This window comes from Procambarus clarkii, chromosome 49 (assembly GCF_040958095.1).
Source record: "Procambarus clarkii isolate CNS0578487 chromosome 49, FALCON_Pclarkii_2.0, whole genome shotgun sequence".
NCBI classification, from domain to species: Eukaryota; Metazoa; Arthropoda; class Malacostraca; order Decapoda; family Cambaridae; genus Procambarus; species Procambarus clarkii.
Genome location: NC_091198.1, coordinates 27,092,589 through 27,111,619, shown reverse-complemented (window position 1 = coordinate 27,111,619; position 19,031 = coordinate 27,092,589). Strand labels below are relative to the sequence as shown.

General features: G+C 44.5%; 1 long non-coding RNA gene across 1 annotated transcript in view; it reads left to right on the top strand.

Moving 5' to 3' along the window:
• The window catches only part of LOC138351237 (uncharacterized), a 96,148-nt gene extending 82,641 nt beyond the window's left edge, over nt 1-13,507 (top strand). Inside the window, exon 4 of the long non-coding RNA XR_011222382.1 lies at nt 13,209-13,507. This is a non-coding gene — a long non-coding RNA (uncharacterized lncRNA). The remainder of the gene's footprint in view (nt 1-13,208) is intronic.
• Nucleotides 13,508-19,031: the final 5,524 nt, after the last annotated feature.

The following is a 19,031-nucleotide window of genomic DNA, read 5'->3' as shown; positions in this document are numbered from 1 at the left end:
TTAATTCATGAAAACTTGGCTTATTAGGCAAGTCAGGCCTTGCATAGTAGGCTGAGAAGTGCGTTCTGGCTACTAGGTACGACATATATATATATATATATATATATATATATATATATATATATATATATATATATATATATATATATATATATATATATATATATATATCACCAATTGTTTGCCTGTGGTTGGGGGTCTCCAATATCTTCATGTCGGAGTCAAGAGGTGTAAAAAGTAGGTCACAGTAACAAATGAGGGTGTGAATTTACCCGTAGTGTTTTTGTAAACAGAGTGGGTGGGGCACCTCTCTCCCTCCCCTCCCTTACCTTGGATTAGGAGTAGGGCCACATACTGCTACATAGGTCTGAAGAGTGTCACCACATGGCATATGGATGTGTGCAGGAGCGAATGTTTTGAACCGCTCTCCTCCTGAAGGGTGACACGCAATTGCTGGGAATGACAGCAATACAGCGTACCATACTCCTGTCACATAGCAGCAGTGGCACATAGGCTATGAGGCAGCCCACATACCGCGATGTAGGAGAACTGTACCGGTGTGTGGGGTCTTTGACGGCCCGTGCATGAGTGGACTGTATTCGCGTTAAGGTGGTGTCATATGTCGCACCCTCCCCTCACTCCCCTCCCATGCAGGTGAAAGTTATCAATTCCCCACTTTACATTCCCCAGTCCTCCATAAATGAGTAAAAAAATTAGTAAACACATAAAATATATATCGCTGTATTCATATGGAGCACGTGGCAGCCTGTGATCTTGTATGTCTTTCAGCAGTCAATAAGTAGTTTAAAAGCGTAAACTCTGTTAAATATAATTTGGCCAAGGAGGAAGCCTTTGGGGGCCGGCGGTTCACCTCTTGGGAGTTTGACACATAACTGGACTAAATGATTCGATACCACTCACCATACCCAGCAGGTCCCCCCCCCCCCCATACCCCCCTACACCTAGCACTCAAGTCTGTTTACATCTTTCCCTCCGAGGTTGAGGGGGGCTTACACGTGTGTCTCTATATTCTCAACAAATAATGACTATAGCCCGAGGTATAGATCTTTTAATTTCGCTTGGACTCTTAGTAATAGTTTCATCGCATAACAGTCTTCAATTTTCTTCTATCTAATCAAATTACTGGCCCGGCATTTAAATAGCATTTAGCATCACTCAGTAAACTCAGTCAAAGTCAGTACGTAAGCTTTTACTGAATGAGGGAAACATTTTTTTACATCTTAAAAGGTGTCTACCAGTCTTCAATTTTTTTTTCTTTCTATGAAATCAAATCAGTGGTTATCTTGAGATGATTTCGGAGCTTATAGTGTCCCCGCGGCCCGGTCCTCGACCAGGCCTCCACCCCAGAAAGCAGCCTGTGACAGCTGACTAACACCCATGTACCTATTTTACTGCTAGGTAACAGGGGCACAGCGTGAAAGAAACTCTGCCCATTGTTTCTTGCCGGCGCCTGGGATCGAACCCAGGACCACAGGATCACAAGTCCATGTGCTTTCCGCTCGGCCGACCGGCTCTCTGGTCGTAAGATGGTCTTCAATATACGTTTGTTTGTTTTTAAAAAGTAGAGTTTACATTTTCAAGCTAACTAGGTAGACTAGTTTTAAGGTTCTACATACGTACATTCCAAGTCGAGGCAGATCACTTCAGCAAATGCGTAATTCATTATTTTAAAGTTGTTTTTTTTGCCTGGATGCCTAGGTTAAAGACCTCATTCTCTCTCTCTCCCCATAGGCAACCTTATTCCCCACATACAAATTTATCTCTATGCGTGTCTACTCAAAATATACTCAATCGTTACTACATATATTAATCAACTTTCAAATTCTTTACAACTTCAGTTCAGTTTCTTTTCAATATCATGGCTTTTTGTTGTTTTCCCCTGTCAGTATCTAATTCAAGTAAGTAAGTAATTATCAAAAGAAGGCACCAAACCGGGAAGGCTATGTAGCACCATCAAATACGCAAAATAATCAGAGGGCGCTAAATATCACCAAGGATGCCAATACGAGAACAAAAACGCATAAGGCGAACGATATCAAAAGTATCCGAGTCACCAAGAATTCTATCAAGGGACAGGTGACCGCGAGGGGCGGTCGGAAAGCAAGACACACGCTCGTCCTGGAAGTCAGGACATTCAAGAAGGACATGCACGACCGTAAGAGGGACAATGCAACTAGGACAATAAGGAGCAGGGCGGCACTCCATCAAGTGACCATGGGTTAAGCGAGTATGGCCAATACACAACCTCGCCAGAGCTGTTTCCCACCGCCGGTTACGGTGGGAGGAGGACGGCCACGAGGAACCACAACATTTAAGAGTACGTAGCTTGTTACCAGTAACAGACAACCAAGAAGCCTGCCAACGGGTAAGGACTGAGGAATGGATAACCGGGTAAAAGTCGGAATACGGAATGCCTTTACGAGAGATGGGACAAGAGCGGACAGCTTCCTTGGCGGCAGCATCCGCACGCTCATTTAAAGAGACACCAATATGGCTGGGAACCCAACAAAACTCAACCGACTTAAATTTACTGTGAACAAGAAACAGCCAATGCTGGATCTCGACAACTACTGGATGAACCGGATTAAAGGACCCGAGAGCATGAGGGCACTACGAGAGTCAACAACAACTACAAAGGAAGACTGACAACGAGAAAGCAGGAGACGAAGAGCATAGAGAATAGCATAAAGTTCCGCTGTAAATATGCTAGTCTCCGGAGGCAAGCGATACATATAAGTGCGTTCAGGAAAAACAACAGAGTAGCCAACACCGTCCGCAAACTTAGACCCATCGGTGAAGACAGAAACGGAGCGGGAGTGAGAAGAAAAGTGCTCGAGGAAAAGGCGTTTTAGAACCGTAGGAGGGGTAAAAGCTTTAGTGATACGGGTCAAGGATGTACAAAACCGCGGAAGAGGGACCGTCCACGGGAGCAAAGAAGGAACAACACGAGGAGAAACATCAGAAATACGAACGGAAAGAGAATCCTGTAGGCGAGATAACCGGACAGAAAGAGGGAGGTGGTGAAGAGGAACAGGAACCGCAGGAGGGGTAAAAGTTAAAGCACGACAGAGGCGAGAGGAAGGATGTTGCAAGGACCGCGCAAGATTGCGAAGACAGTAGCGATCACGGCGGTCCTGGAGAGACAGGAAGCCAGTGTCAACATACAAGCTAAGGATGGGAGTCGAACGAAAGGCACCAGAACTGAGGCGCAACCCAGTATGGTGCAAAGCAGCAAGACGGCGAAGAGTAGAAGGAGAAACAGACGAGTAAGCAGGACAACCATAATCGAGCTTAGACAGGACGAGAGAGGAATGTAAAGCAAGGAGAGTGCGCCTATCTGCCCCCCCAAGAAGTATGGGACAAGACCCGAAGGAGGGTAAGGGCCTTAGAGCACTCAACACGGAGGTAAGAGATATGGGGAGACCAAGACAACCGAGTGTCAAGGAATAACCCCAAAAGCTTCGGCGGAATCTTTGTATTCAAGGGGATGACCATAAAGTGACAAAGAGGGACGAAGAACAACCCGTTTCCGCGTAAAAGTCATGGCACAAGTCTTAGAAGTAGAGAACTTGAAGCCATGATCTGCAGCCCAAGACGACACGGCATCAATTGCAAAGTTGAAGCCGGCGTTGAAGGAGAGGCGAATCATCACCCTGACAACAAAGGGTAAGATCATCGACATAGAGAGCGGAGAAGACACCAGAAGGAAGAGAGGAAAGAAGACCATTGAGGGCAACCAGAAAAAGAGTAGTGCTCAGAACACTACCCTGGGGCACACCTTCGTATTGCTGAAAAGAGGGAGAGAGAGCGGTACCAAGGCGCACCCGAAAGGAACGACGAGAGAGGAAGCTGCGGAGAAAGAGAGGGAGATGACCACGAAGGCCAAAAGAATGAAGTTGAGATAGGATATGATAACGCCAAGTGGTGTCGTAAGCCTTTTCTAGGTCAAAAAGGACGGCAACAACGGAGGTCTTCACAACAAAAGCAGTACGAATATAGACCCTCCAAGTTCACCAAATTGAGAAGGGGAGAGGAGGTGATGGTGTTCCAGGAACCACATCAGACGAACGTTAACCATACGTTCAAAGAGTTTGCAGACACAACTTGTGAGAGCAATAGGTCGAAAGTCCTTAGGGGAAGTACCCAGAGACCCCGGTTTGCGAACAGGGAGGACAACGGCATCGAGCCAGTCCTCAAGGACTGACGACGACTCCCAGATCCGATTATACAGACTCAGTAAATACTGAGACGTGCTCGGAGGGAGATGGCAAAGCATCTCATAATGAATACCATCGGAGCCCGCCGCCGTAGAACCGCAGAGGGCCAGGAAAGAACGAAGTTCAGAGAGAGAGAAGGGATCATTATAGTGAAGCTGAAGATGAGTGCAGAAATCTAAAGGACGAGACTCAAGGACAGGTTTACGAAGAAGGAAAGATTGGGGAAGATGAAGACCAGAGCTAACAGAAGAAAAGTGGGAACCCAGTTCGGAAGTGACCTGCAATGGGTCCGCCACAAGAGTATCATGGGAGGTGAAGGACCGGTGAAACATCGGGAACGAAACTTACCCGCTATCTTGCGGATACGCTTCCAGATCTGGGCCAGAGGGGTTTCGGACGTAATTGTTGAGACATAAGATGCCCAACATTCACGTTTAGCCGTACGGATGGCCCTACGGGCCACCGCACTCGCTTTCCGAAAGAAAAGAAAAGAATCGGTCGTCTGCCTACGGCGGTGCCTCTTCCAGGCTGCACGCTTACAGCGGACAGCCCGAGCACAGTCCGCATTCCACAGGGAACGCACTTCCGTGTACCCCGAGAGGAAGAGCGAGGAATAGAGCGGAGGGCAGCGTTGAGACAGTGTCATGAAAAAGGAGGAGAGCGCAGAGAGAGGCAGAAGGGAGAGGTCAGAGAGAGCAGCACTGAGGGCAAATAGGGTCCAGTCTGCCTTAGCAAACTGCCACCTAGGGAAAGAGAGGGAAGGGCGAAAAGAGAAAAAGGAAACAAGGATGGGGAAATGATCACTTCCATGGAGGTCATCAAGAACCTGCCACGTGAAATCTAAGTAAAGAGAAGAAGAGCAGAGAGAAAGATCAAGACAAGAAAGGGGTGCGAGTCCGAGAGTCCAAATGAGTGGGCTCACCAGAATTCAGAAGAGACAGGGAAGAAGAGAGGAGGAACGGCTCAAGGAGGCTACCCCGGGTATTCGTCAGAACGTCACCCCAAAGAGAATGACGACAATTGAAGTCACCCAGCAGGAGCACAGGCTCCGGCAAGGAGTCTAGGAGGTGTTTCAAATCAGGAAGAGAGAGCGGGACACTCGGGGGGAGATAAATGGAACAAACTGTGTACCATTTTCCCACAAAGATACGAGCAGCAGAACAATGGAGAGGCGAAGGAAAAAGTAAAGGAACAAAGGGAACATCAGCACGAATCAAGAGAGCAGAAGAATTAGAAGCCCCAGCAATGGCTGGGGGGGGGAGAGAAAGGAATAGCCACGAAAACGACCACGACGAGCACCAAGCATTGGCTCCTGGAGACAGACACAAAGGGGCGAAAACCGCGAAATCAGAAGTTTGAGTTCGAGGAAATTGGCGTAATAACCTCGAACGTTCCATTGAAGAATGGACAACAACGAGAAGAGACAAAAACAGAGAACAAGGAAGAAACAAAGGCGAAAGAGCAACAGAGCACGTTAAAGAATATCAGGGTCGGGATCAGGGTCAGCAAAGTCAGGGTTAGGGGGCATGGGTAAACTGAGCAAAGACGGAGGGAAGGAAACGGGAGAACAGATCAGAGGTGGGCGGGCGGGGTCCGGAGGAGGAGGAGGAGGAGGAAGAGGAGGAGACAACGGAGAGGAGCAGTCAAGGACAGCAGCAGGAAGAGGGGGAGTAGAAAGAGGGGAGCACACCCCAGCAAGGGCAGCAACCGAAAGGGAAGCAGGGGCCAAAGAAACCTCCATAGCAGAAACAGGGGGCGCAATCACTGAAACGGGAGGGGAAGGAGCAACAGAACCAGAAGTAGGAGCTGAGGAAGAAAGCGAAGCCTTCTTACCCGCCGGGGAAGAGGAAGGAGAGGAGCCAGGCTTACGCTTCTGACTTAAAGAGACCGGTGTCCCAGCAACTACGTACCGGGCAACGGATTCCAGTGTCTCAACAGGAGAAGCCGAACGAGAGCACACACGACGGCCGTTAGGAGAGCGATGGACATCCGCCCGCACCGACAGGCGGTGGGGAGATCCGATAGATGGAGGAAGAGGATGGGAAGGAGGATCGGAGGGGGACGAGGAAGAAGACACAGGAGACATGACAGACCGGGTTGAAAGAAGGGGAACCCCAGACAGGGGACCAGGAGGGGGACCCCTCGGGAGAGAACTCAAAGGAACAGAGGAGGGGGCAGTGGGCGTATCAGGGTCCAAGGCCCGGAAACAGTTGAGAGTCTGAGGAAGGGGGGAAGGACGAGGAGAGGAAGAGCGCAACACGCGAGCATAAGAGATGTTAGTATAAGGCGGGAGCCGGCGAACCTGGCGTCTCGCCTCAGGAAAAGATAAACGCTCCCGGTGCTTCAAGTTGAGGACGGCTGCCTCAAGCTTGTAATGGACACAGGCACGGGAGAAGGTAGGATGGGCCTCACCGCAGTTGAGGCAGCGAGCTTGGGGAGAAGTGCACTCCGACTTAGAGTGACCTTCACTCCCACACAAAGGACAGAGAGAGACAGTCCCAGAGCAGCGGAGGGCACCGTGCCCAAACCTCCAGCACTTGTTAAAAAGTCGAGGAGAAGGAATATACTCCTGGACAGAGCACCTAGCACCAGCAAGAATGACAGAGGATGGAAGGGTCCGACCATCAAAGGTGGTCTTCACAACGCGAAGGGGTTGTCGGCGACGACCACGAGGGGGACGAGTAAACGAGTCAACCTGGAGGACAGAATGGCCTTAGGCATCAAGGATATGCCGAATATCATCGTGGCAATCCTGCAGATTCCGAACACCGGTTGCAACATGGGGTGGGAGGAGAATAGTGCCAACACTGGCATTCATCTGAACGTTCTTGGAGACCCGAACAGGGATCTCGCCAAGGCAAGATAAGGCAGCCAAGCGGGAAGCCGCATCCTGAGAAGGAGCAGCAACGACACGTGTACCGAGACGAGTGGGGTTGAAAGTAACAGACGCATCCACGGAATCTACAAGATGCCGATGGAGGGAGAAATCGTCAGGAGGCTCAGAATCAAGAGGGAGGAGATCAAAGTATTTGGCCCATGAAGCAGGACCAAACAAGGCCTGATGCGCTTCAGCACGGGAAGGAATCGAGCGAGTGCGGTTGGGGCGCGAACCCCTAGAGAGAGAGGGGTCAAAAGGCACAGTAGTCACAACGAAAGACTTAGCCACACCAGGGGACGAAGTGGTCACCACTGGGGGCTGGAGGCTCGACCCAACCACAGAGGAGGGAGGGGAGCTGGGGGAAGAAGTCAGGACGGTCAAAGGAGGAGCAAGGTCGGGGCCCAACGCAGCGGGAGCTACAGAGCCTGGTCTTCCAATACAGGCCGACTCGGGGGCTTGGTCGCCCACCCCACGAGCCTGAGAGGGTACAACGGAAACATTCAACGACATAGAGACGAAAAGTGACAAATTCATCCACGAATGTGCTCCCATACCCACCATGGAGCCACAATTAGAGGCAAGACACCCAACAGGAAGCTATCGCCGATCATGCCGGGGCCCCCTAGGGTGCGTCGTGAGTATACGCCCCACATACCCACCTTAAGAACCGTCAGTCCGTCGAGATCGGGTTCAGCGACGAAAGGGGGATTGACAATAAAAGGTTCCCCTCGCTCGAGACGTTGGGTACTACAGTTCTACGGGTGCAAGAGTATGCCTCCTCAAGCACCCGGGCGTCAAAATAGAAGTAGTCCAAAGAAATAATCCAAAACAAGCAAAAAGGTCGGCAGGAAACGACAAGCAGATAGGAGAAGAGGGGGAGAAAAACGAAACATAAGGAAAGAAAAAGCGATCCGGCACAATTGGAGAGACAGCAGCAGGAGTGCAAGGCCAGAAAAGGACAGAGGAACTGCCCAACGGAGCATCACACTCCGGCAGCCGTCCACCAAGCCCCTCACGAACGCCACGGGCCGGATGGGGAGGGGGGTATCTAATTCAAGACCTCGTATTATCAATGTCATTACTGTTTGTCAACAAACAATTTTGAAAGAACAAACAGAAAGATTAGACACCTGCTGGAGCGAGCACTAATGGGGGGATGAGAGAAGGGTGGTGCTGAGTGACAAACTCAACGATAAGGAGACACGACCGAGCTCTAAAGAAGGCTTGACCCTAACGAGACAGAATGACGGACAGACAACGCTGACGCCCCATAAATATGCTTCACATTTTCAAAAATGTTATTTGGTCATCAGACAGAAAGTTGATTTCCACGTTACGTTACGTAACTATATAATGTGTTACAAGAACTAAACAGGCGTGCAATAATATTTGTTTGGTGTTTGGATGTAATAGAGCTAGGGCTAAACATGCTTCACATTTTCAATAATGTTATTTGGTCATCAGACAGAAAGTTGATTTCCACGTTACATTACTAAGTGTAGGAGGGAGAGGTATGCCAGAGCAGGTATGGTGTGGGATATTGTGGTCATTAACCCAGTCACGCGACAGACAGACACCAAGAGGTGCACCGCTCGAATGCTCACTCCCCCGCTGTCATGTGGTAGTGGTCTTCATGTCTATTTGATTTGATAGAAGAAAAATTGAAGACTGGTAGTCTCCTTTTTTAAGATGTAAAAACTTTAAACTATAAAAATGTTTGGCTGACTGACTGACTGCTTTTCTGGTCAGGTCTGCAGGTCTGCAAGAAATATTAGAATTGTAGGTAGCCAACGTGTCTCCTCAGCTCTTTAATCTTCTGCAAAGCTTTTCCTCCAATCTCAACCCTATTAGTTCATGTTCTTGTGTTTCACCTTTTGTTTTAAATTGAAATGAATATGAAATGTGAAAAAAATCTTACATTATGCTATATTATCAGTGCTTGAATAAAAATATTAAGAGTGCTGTACATTCTGTGTCATTATGTTGCTATGATATTAAAAGTCTATGTTTTCGCTGGGCTTATGTTGCGCGCAATCACCTTGCTAAGGCGGGTCAGTGTCACTCAGTGCTAATGGCATAGGGTCAACCTGATGGAACTGTAGATCCTATGTCCTAGCAAATTGAAGCCGGGTATTTCACTAATGGCTCAGCACGCGAGAGAAGCGGTCTATCCATATAGCATATTAGAGTCTTCAGTCCACTGTTGCTGTTTGACTGATTGACCGATTGCCTTTACTGAGTTACTGAGTGATGGTAGAAGCCAGGAGAAATGTAGACAGACTACAGGGTTAAGGAAATGACGTGTGATGGACGAGAGGGCATGTGTCGTTAGATGTGAGGGTAGGTTAGCTGAGATGAGAGCAGGCCTGCGTCGACCACAGCTGGGAGTTAAACACCGCCGGGGGTTGACAGAGAGAGGCAGACAGGCAGCACTAATGCCTTTGTGTGTTACAAGGACTGCACAGTAATATTTGGTGTTAGTGTTGGATGTAGAGGCGACGGAGATTGAGTAGACATGCATACAGATAAATTTGTATGTGGGGAATAAAGGTTGCCTATGGGGAAAGAGAGAGAATGAGGTCTTTAACCTAGGCATCCAGGCAAAAAAAAAAAAAAAAAAACTTTAAAATAATGAATGACGCATTTGCTGAAGTGATCTGCCTCGACTTGGAATGTACGTATGTAGAACCTTAAAACTAGTCTACCTAGTTAGCTTGAAAGTGTAAACTCTACTTTTTAAAAACAAACGAAAAATATTGAAGACCATCTTACTACCACTAATTTGATTTGATAGAAAGAAAAAAATTGAAGACTGGTAGACACCTTTTAAGATGTAAAAAAATGTTTCCCTCATTCAGTAAACGCTTACTTACTGACTTTGACTGAGTTTACTGAGCGATGCTGGCACTGATTTGATTTGATATAAAAAAATTGAAGACTGGTAGACACCTTTTAAGATGTAAAAAATGTTTCCCTCATTCAGTAAACACTTACTTTCTGATTTTGACAGAGTTTACTGGGTTATGCTAAATGCTATTGAAATGCGGGGCAGTAATTTGATTAGAAAGAAGAAAATTGAAGACTGCGATGAGGCTCATTACTCAGAGTCCATGCAAAATTAAAAGATCTATACCTCGGGCTATAGTCACTATTTGTTGGGAATATAGAGACACATGTAAGCCCCCCTCAACCTCGGAGGGAAAGATGTAAACAGACTTGAGTGCTAGGTGTAGGGGGGTGGGGATGGAGGACCTGCTGGGTATGGTGTGGTATCGAATCATTTAGTCCAGTTATGTGTCAAACTTATGATATATATATATATATATATATATATATATATATATATATATATATATATCGATATATATATATATATATATATATATATATATCGATATATATATATATATATATATATATATAAACGATATATATATATATATATATATATATTATATATATATATAATGTGTTTACTATTTTTTTGCCTCATTTATGGAGGACTGGGGAATGTGAAGTGGGGAATTGATAACTGTCACCTGCATGGGAGGGGAGTGAGGGGAGGGTGCGACATATGACACCACCTTAACGCGAACACAGTCCACTCATGCACGGGCCGTCAAAGACCCCACACACCGGTACAGTTCTCCTACATCGCGGTATGTGGGCTGCCTCATGGCCTACGTGCCGCTGCTGCTATGTGGCGGTGTGAGCTGTGACAGGAGTGAATATGTGTTACGGCCCTGCTGGGGCGTAACCGGGTTCTTTTCTGGTGTTAGTAGAATTTGGGAATCCGGCCCCAAGTTAGTAGAGGCTTTCAAGGGATGTGTTCCGTAACGCAAGTTAAATTAAAGGGGGAGGGATACAAATGCTCTAATTTATATATATTATTTCACCACCACCATAAATAAATAACAATCAGTCACACGGGGTTATAAATACACTCTAATGTGCAGAATTGTCTTCCTCTGAAGACACAGGATGCTCCACGTTGCTCACGATGAGTAGCCCTGGTTCTCTTCTTCGGCCCACGATGAATCCTCTTGGATTCTCTCGGCGAATCTACCCTGGCCACAGGCCAGCCAAATCACAGTCCCACTGGGTGCTCCGTCGTGGAGGCCTTCAACCACAATCCAGCCTGTAGCTGGCAGGTTCCGATCAGCTCCGCTGTGTAGGCCACTCCACAACCAATACTAGGGTTGCGAGCCCTAGGCAGGAGCCTCGTGTGATTCCGCTGATCACTCTCCTCTCTCAACACCCCAGTGGCTAGTCTCTTCCACCAGCCAGCCCCGGATAAGGCGATTCCTGATACTGCCACGTCACAGGCAGGCTAAGACTCTCAGCAGTGTTCGTCCGGGGGTGACTGACAGCTTCTTCAGCAAACTTGTGGAGAGACCTTGGCTGCCTTGGGTAGACTGATCCGTCATCCAATACAGCAGTCCCAGGTCGACTCTGTAATCAGACACGTCATTAGTACTAGGGACGCTCTAGGGCACCTCATTTACAGGCTTAGACACAAACGTCCACCTATCCACTCCATAGATGGCGTTGCTGTCTAAGCGCCACCTCACCAGAGGTCAGCAGCGGCTACGTTACGAGCTGATTAAGACGCGAAACCAGCCCCTGTGGCCGGTATATCCGTCCTTGTTAAATGGCGTTGTCCATGTTGTGGGGTTTTCGGCTGGCGATTCACAGATGGCGCTGATTTCATGGCTCCGTGCTCTGACGCTGGATTCGGGTCCGTAGCAGTATGGTATGCTGTTTTGCTGTCAATCCCAGCAGTTGAGTCTCACCCTTCAATAGGAGAGCGGTTCAAAACACTCACTACTGCACACATCCTTGTGCCATGTGGTGACACTCCTCAGTTCTATGTGGCAGTATGTGGCCCTATGTCTTAAGCAAGGTAAGGGAAGGGAGGGAGAGGGATGCCCAACCCACTCTGTTTACAAAAACACTACGGGTAAATTCACACTCTCATTTGTTACTATGACCTCCTACCGTGTACACCTCTCGACTCTGACATGAAGATATTGGAGACCCCCACCACAGGCAAAGAATTAGTAAAATATATATACACTTCTCTACATAAAACAGAGACCTGTGCTATCAGTCAAAGCTACCGCCCACTCCCCACCCATACCCTCTCCCCTTAACCTCCTTTATGTGCCTTACCCCTAATCACCCATCTTAAAAGCTCCCTGGAAACACAAACCGAAACTGTCTCTATTTTCCGCTTGTTACAACTTGTAATAAAGTTGTTACATCTTGGCTTAACGTGTTTATGACGTATTAGAACGTTGTAACAACTTGCTATATTGGTTGTTATAACTGGTTAGGAGGTGTTAAAGCCTGTTCGAACGTTGTACCAACGTCGTAGTTTCGGTGTGTGTTTGTCCTACCATGTCTGGGGTAGGGCCCCCCCCCCTCAACATATCCTACATACTGTTATTTAACTATATATCTACACACGATTAACTCTACAGCACACACTCATACATATTCATCTACTACTATTGCTCACCTATTCACCACACCTGTTCCTATACTTACACTTTATCCTACATGACCCACAACGTCCCACATGCCGCTATCCCAGTCCAACACGATTCTACCAGGTGACTAGTGCCGCGCGGCCAGACAGCACGCGCACCCGCCCCGGGGAACCCCCAGATCTCTTTGTGACTAGACACCTGCGCACCACCTGAGCACGCGGGCCTAACTGCCTCACCTGCTCAGGTGCGCGCATGGTTCTAGTCACATATTTCACTACTCTCCCACTCCCTAATGGTCCTACCAATCACCTCCCACTCACTACTGGTATTATTAAGCACATCCCACTACACGACTGGTCTTACCACGCACCTCCCACTACACGACTCTACCACCCATTAGCCTCGAACAAGATCAAGACGTTACCTCACTTCCTGACAATGTCCACGTTCCTGTCAATTCTCTCATCCTTCAATGATGCAATTCTCCTGCAAACGCTTGCTTTACTGTTCTATCAGTTGGTTTATGAGTTCCTTCAACACTCTTACTATTATCTGGCTATGTCAATAAAATATATATATTTTTTTATTAAATTCAAACAGAAATGCTTAATAAGACCAGTTCATGTGGAATGCTGGTGAGGCAGACTTTGGTCAGACGTGCGCCAAGACCTTGAGACTTACTCCAACAAGTTTGGACTTGTCAACAATGAAGATTCCTGCCATGTCGAAGCCTGGGAAGTGGTCCATGAGTGTGATGAGTCGCCCCAGCTGCCAGGGAGAGACACTCATCTTAGTTCCTTACACTGGTTCCTTCTGCTCGTGCTCAAGGGCTGTCCTCATTACTGGTAAACACTGCTTGGATTAATTAATTTATACCATAATTTTGATTACAAAGCCAAATTTTCTGAAATTCAAGTTGTTAAATTTTAATTATTTTTTTGACATAATGGAACTGTTAGAACTCTCCTACTGACTAAAGTTTCAGCTCCGTTAGACGTATATTAGATATAATAAAAACAAAAATTTTCAACGATAAAAATGATAAAGTTTTGTAATTCAAAATCAAAAACTAGTTTGAATAAAATGTACAGCTTTTGTACAATGTACAGCTATCATAATAGCATTTAATCTTGAATTCACATTGTAGTTTATATTCAATATTTTTCTTGTTGAGCTATAAACAAGCATTTATGTGAATCCCAGGAATTTTACACCAGATTTATGCACCTGAAAATGTATAATTAAAAAAAAAAAATGTATTATAAAATGCATAAGATTTCTGCTTTAAATTTTAAATCTTTAAATGCCTGTTGTAGAACTATATCCTGTGCACATATTCTATTGGACTCATAAGAATTGCTGGGAAATTAAGCTTGGAGTTAGAGCTTGTAGTTGTAAAAAAAATCTACTTTCGAAAGTTAATGTCAAACATTCAGGTAATATTTCGGTACGCTACAAATTTACCTATTTCCTTCAAAATGGTGGTACCTATTGTTGGAGATATGTATTCCTTCATCTCAAATTTTCACTTAAATATCTCTTGTAAGAACTGAGGAAAATAATATTTATCTTCCAAAATTTTTTATTTAAGTAAATTTCAATTGCATTTACACAAATTCGCAAATGTCATTGCATTTGTTTTGTACCCGAATGACATTATTAACACTGATATACCATTTATTGCCTTGTATTTAGTCTTGCAATTTTATTGCAATATAATTACAACTCCCTTGAATCTTATTGTTTTATAACAATATTCTTCGCTTACAAGGTGTGAATATTTATAATTCATTCCAAAATACATTTGTAATTTCAAAAAACTATCGTATATATCGTAGTAATAATTAGGCACCCAGAGAGAAGGGACCAAAGAGAGCAAACAAGGAGTGTCATAATTTTACTTTCATCCTTAAAAAAGCAAGAGTAACGCCAGTTCATAAAGGAGGCGAGATAGCTGACATAAACAATTACTGACCAATTTCAAATTAACGTATACTATCAAAAGTATTTTTAAAAATAATATTTACAAACATATATTTCTACTTTGTAAAATTCAACATATTAAGTCCCTGTCAGTTTGGCTTCTGTTCCCAAAAGAGTACCAGTGATGCCATTATTAATCTGCTTGATATAATCTACTCAGGCTTTGACAAAAATTAGTTCCCAGTTGACCACTTCAGTGACCTAAGAAAGGCCTTTGATACTGCAAACCGTAACTACCACTTACTTTAAACTCCACCATTATGGAATCCGAGGCCTTGCCCTTAAGTATATTCGAGCCAATCTGTTTTTGACAAACACCAATATGTAGCCAACAGTGACATAACCTCGCCCACACTACCATTAACAGTAGGGGTACTACAATGCAGGATCCTAGGACCTCTCCTATTTCTTATATACATCAATGATTTGCCAAATGTTTCTAACATTCTTAAACCTATACCATTTGCTGACAATACTACCTTCATCTCTTCAGAGCCCAACCCCCACATTCTAAATAATATTTTAAATAACAAATGAAAAAAAATCCACTAATGGATATTAATCAGTAAACTCACTAAACAGAGAAAATACCTACTACATTTTATTTGGAAGTAAATCACCAAATCAAATGTAACTTCAGAAACACGATGTTAACATTACCAATAATAATGAGGGAAAGATTCTTGGACTATAAATAAATATAATATATGAACAGAATATATATATATATATTATATATATATATAATATATATATATATGTCGTTCCTAGTAGCCAGAACGCACTTGTCAGCCTACTATGCAAGGCCCGATTTGCCTAATAAGCCAAGTTTTCATGAATTAATTGTTTTTCGACTACCTAACCTAACCTAGCTTTTTCTGCTACCTAACCTAACCTATAAAGATAGGTTAGGTTAGGTTAGGTTAGGTAGGGTTGGTTAGGTTCGGTCATATATCTACGTTAATTTTAACTCAAATAAAAAAAAATTGACCTCATACATAATGAAATGGGTAGCTTTATCATTTCATAAGAAAAAAATTAGAGAAAATATATTAATTCAGGAAAACTTGGCTTATTAGGCAAATTGGGCCTTGCATAGTAGGCTGAGAAGTGCGTTCTGGCTACTAGGTACGACATATATATATATATATATATATATATATATATATTATATATATATATAATATATATATATTATATATATATATATATATATGAGACAGAATATAAATAGAAGAGACTAAACTTCAGCACCTACACAGGACACATAGTCAAAAGTACCATTCTATCAAACAATTTACCATTTAGACCTGAAACAAAGAGTTTCAAAAACTGTTAGTAAACGTTCTGAAATCAGATATTATGTTTCTGGATAGTACCTGGATGGGGTTCTGGGAGTTTTACTCCTCAAGCTCGGCCCTGGCCCAGGCTTGATTTAAATAAATAAATAATAATAAATGTTTATTCAGGTAAAGTACATACATACATACAAGAGGTTTTACAAAAATTGATAGATTTATAGATAGAGCTAGTACATACAATGCCTAAAGCCACTATTACGCAAAGCGTTTCGGGCAGGAAACCCGACAGTGACAGCTACAACTTGTGACTTGTGACAGCAACCCGACAGTGACAGCTACAACTTGTGACTTGTGACAGCAACCCGACAGTGACAGCTACAACTTGTGACTTGTGACAGCAACCCGACAGTGACAGCTACAACTTGTGACTTGTGACAGCTACAACTATACTAACTCTCAACTCCTTTTACCAGTCAGCCTGACAGACATTATATCCATAATTCACTCGCCTAAAACCAAAGCTGGGAACATTAGTGAAATATCATCTATGATATATAAGAGTGCTGCCCCTTGCTCTTGCACTACCCATAGCTCTGGTTTTTTCACAAATCTTTAGTGTCACTCCACTAGAGATTTTTAGTGGAGTGAAATCCCCACTTTACCTCACCACTCTGCTCTCTCATTATACTGCTCGCAAATTTATCCCTATCTTACATACGGTATCTGTTCTTGGGGTTCAGCGACTGCAGCTTATCTCTGCCCATCATCACCATGCAAACTCTACTGTCAGAACTATAACAAACTTTGTTTTCAGGCAACATTCAGCCCATCTGTTTAAGTCACTAAAAATACTAAACATACACTTAATCCTCACATCCTCTTGTGCCATTTACATGAACAAAACCTTGCCCGAAACGCTTTGCGTAATAGTGGCTTTAGGCATTGTATGTACTAGCTCTACCTATAAGTCAACCAATCTTTGTAAAAATTTATTGTATGTATGTACCTTACCTAAATAAATTATTATTATTATTTGTTCCTAAATGCTAATCCTGACTTGAACCTCTTCCTTGGTAGATGTAATACAACGCTTGAGCACCACATCAGAAATAACTAAATCTTTGATATTACCAGAGTCAAACTAAATCTGTGCAAAGACTCCATGCAAATAAAAGGATCAAGTCTATTAAACTTACTTCCTAAAGACTTAAACAAAATTCCAACCTATGCCTTATTCAAAAGTAAAACCAAAAAGTGCCTAATTTCATCCTCATAGTTTCCTGCCTTGTGCTTCAAACTCTCACTGTATCTTGTGCTACCCACTTCCCCAACATTAGTAATTAAGACATATCTTCACCAGTGTAATCACCTCTATATATTTACATAGTAGTTATTACGTTGAACTAAAATTTTGCTACAATATTACTCTTCATCTTACCTTATCTGTTAGATTAAGGACCTGCCCGAAACGTTATGCTGGTAGTAGCTTTGCAAGAATGTAGGAGCACCAGTGTTATGTACTCTCACAAACCCAATGTACCTTCTTGTATATAAATTAATAAATACACAATAAATATATAATAAAGATAGGGATAGATTAGCGAGTAGAATAGTAAAAGGAGTGCAGAGTGGGAACCTAATATCTGATTTTAGAAAGTATATCGACAGTTTTTGAGAAGTTTTTTGGGAATGTTGTATGAGGGTGCTGAAGTTTAGTCCCTCGTCTATGTAAAGACCAATGAACTTATCATTTTTATTGGTGATGTTAAGAGTAAATGTAAGAGTTGGATCTCTCAGAGCACAAATGCATGGCTTGCATAAGTGCTTGCAACATCTAAATTCGTTATTTGACAGAAATACAAAGTGTCAAGCTGAATGTCATTGGACTCTTTTTGCACACGAGGAGTCCAAAAAGAGCCTCAGTTTTGACCTGGGTCATCTGGATCTGTTGCAATGGATTCGCAACAGCTCCATGACCCGACCAGAGGTACCAGTACCCAGGGGGTACCCAGATGGCTACAGAGTGTAGTGGGAAGGGGGGAGGGGGGTAAGAGAGAGGCCTCACCTCACAAGGACCGTTTGTTTTGTGACCACAAGGCCTCCCCCATCCTCCTCTGAGACAGTATGGCCTTCTAGCGGGACACTGTGGAACTAGCCACGTGGTATGACGTCACGTGGTATCCACGTGCCGCTGTCAATCAGAGGAGTTCACAATAAAGCGTGGGACTGTGATTGGTCAACAGGTGATGACGTCACGGAATCCTGGAGGACGCTCAAGGTCCCCAGGACAAGCAGTCGGACTCGGGATCCTGTGGTGGAAACCACGCTAGCCAGGATCTCTGGGCAAGCAAGTCTCACCTAAGTCTGGATGTGCAGTATACTTTGAGACCAAGAACCAAGCCAGATCCGAATCACTGCTAACTTTCGCAGTGCAATTGGATTATACATCATACTGTAAGTGTAATTACGACGCCAGCAACGGTTCGAGGACAAGCCTTAGACCACCGGTGGTGTATGTAAAATACTAGCAGTGTGAAATATATATAGAAGAGATACACGTGTGATTTCAGAGAAACAGAGCTTGAGGTGAAATCTCGAGTAACCAACTAAGGGGGAATAATGTACTCTCGTTGCATATCTTGATTCACAGTGGAAAGACTGTGGACTGTCACGTGGAGTCTCAGAGGAAGTGATTGTCAGTCAAGCAGTGAAGCATCTTTGGGGACAATTGACAGGGAAAGGTCCCAAAAAGCAGTGTGAAAAGCTTTGACGACAGTGAACGAGTGGTGGTTCGCAATATCGGGGGCCAAGAGGAGGCGAGAAGGCATCCCTCGCACAGGTGTGTATGTGTACGTGCGTGTGAATACTGTGTATGTCTACGTGCATGCACATATTATGTATGTGTACGTGCGTGTGAATACTGTGTATGTGTACGTGCAAGCACATATTATGTATGTGTACGTGCGTGCGTATACAGCCGCACAGACCGAAGTGGGGCTCATCTCTGTCACGAAGTGGGGTTTATTGTTCCATCATTCTAAAGACTGTTGAGTGAGGGTGGTAATTTACACTAGAGCCACTGATGGTCGTATCAAGGTGAGACAGCTTCTCACATGATGTAACCAAGTTACTCGTGGAT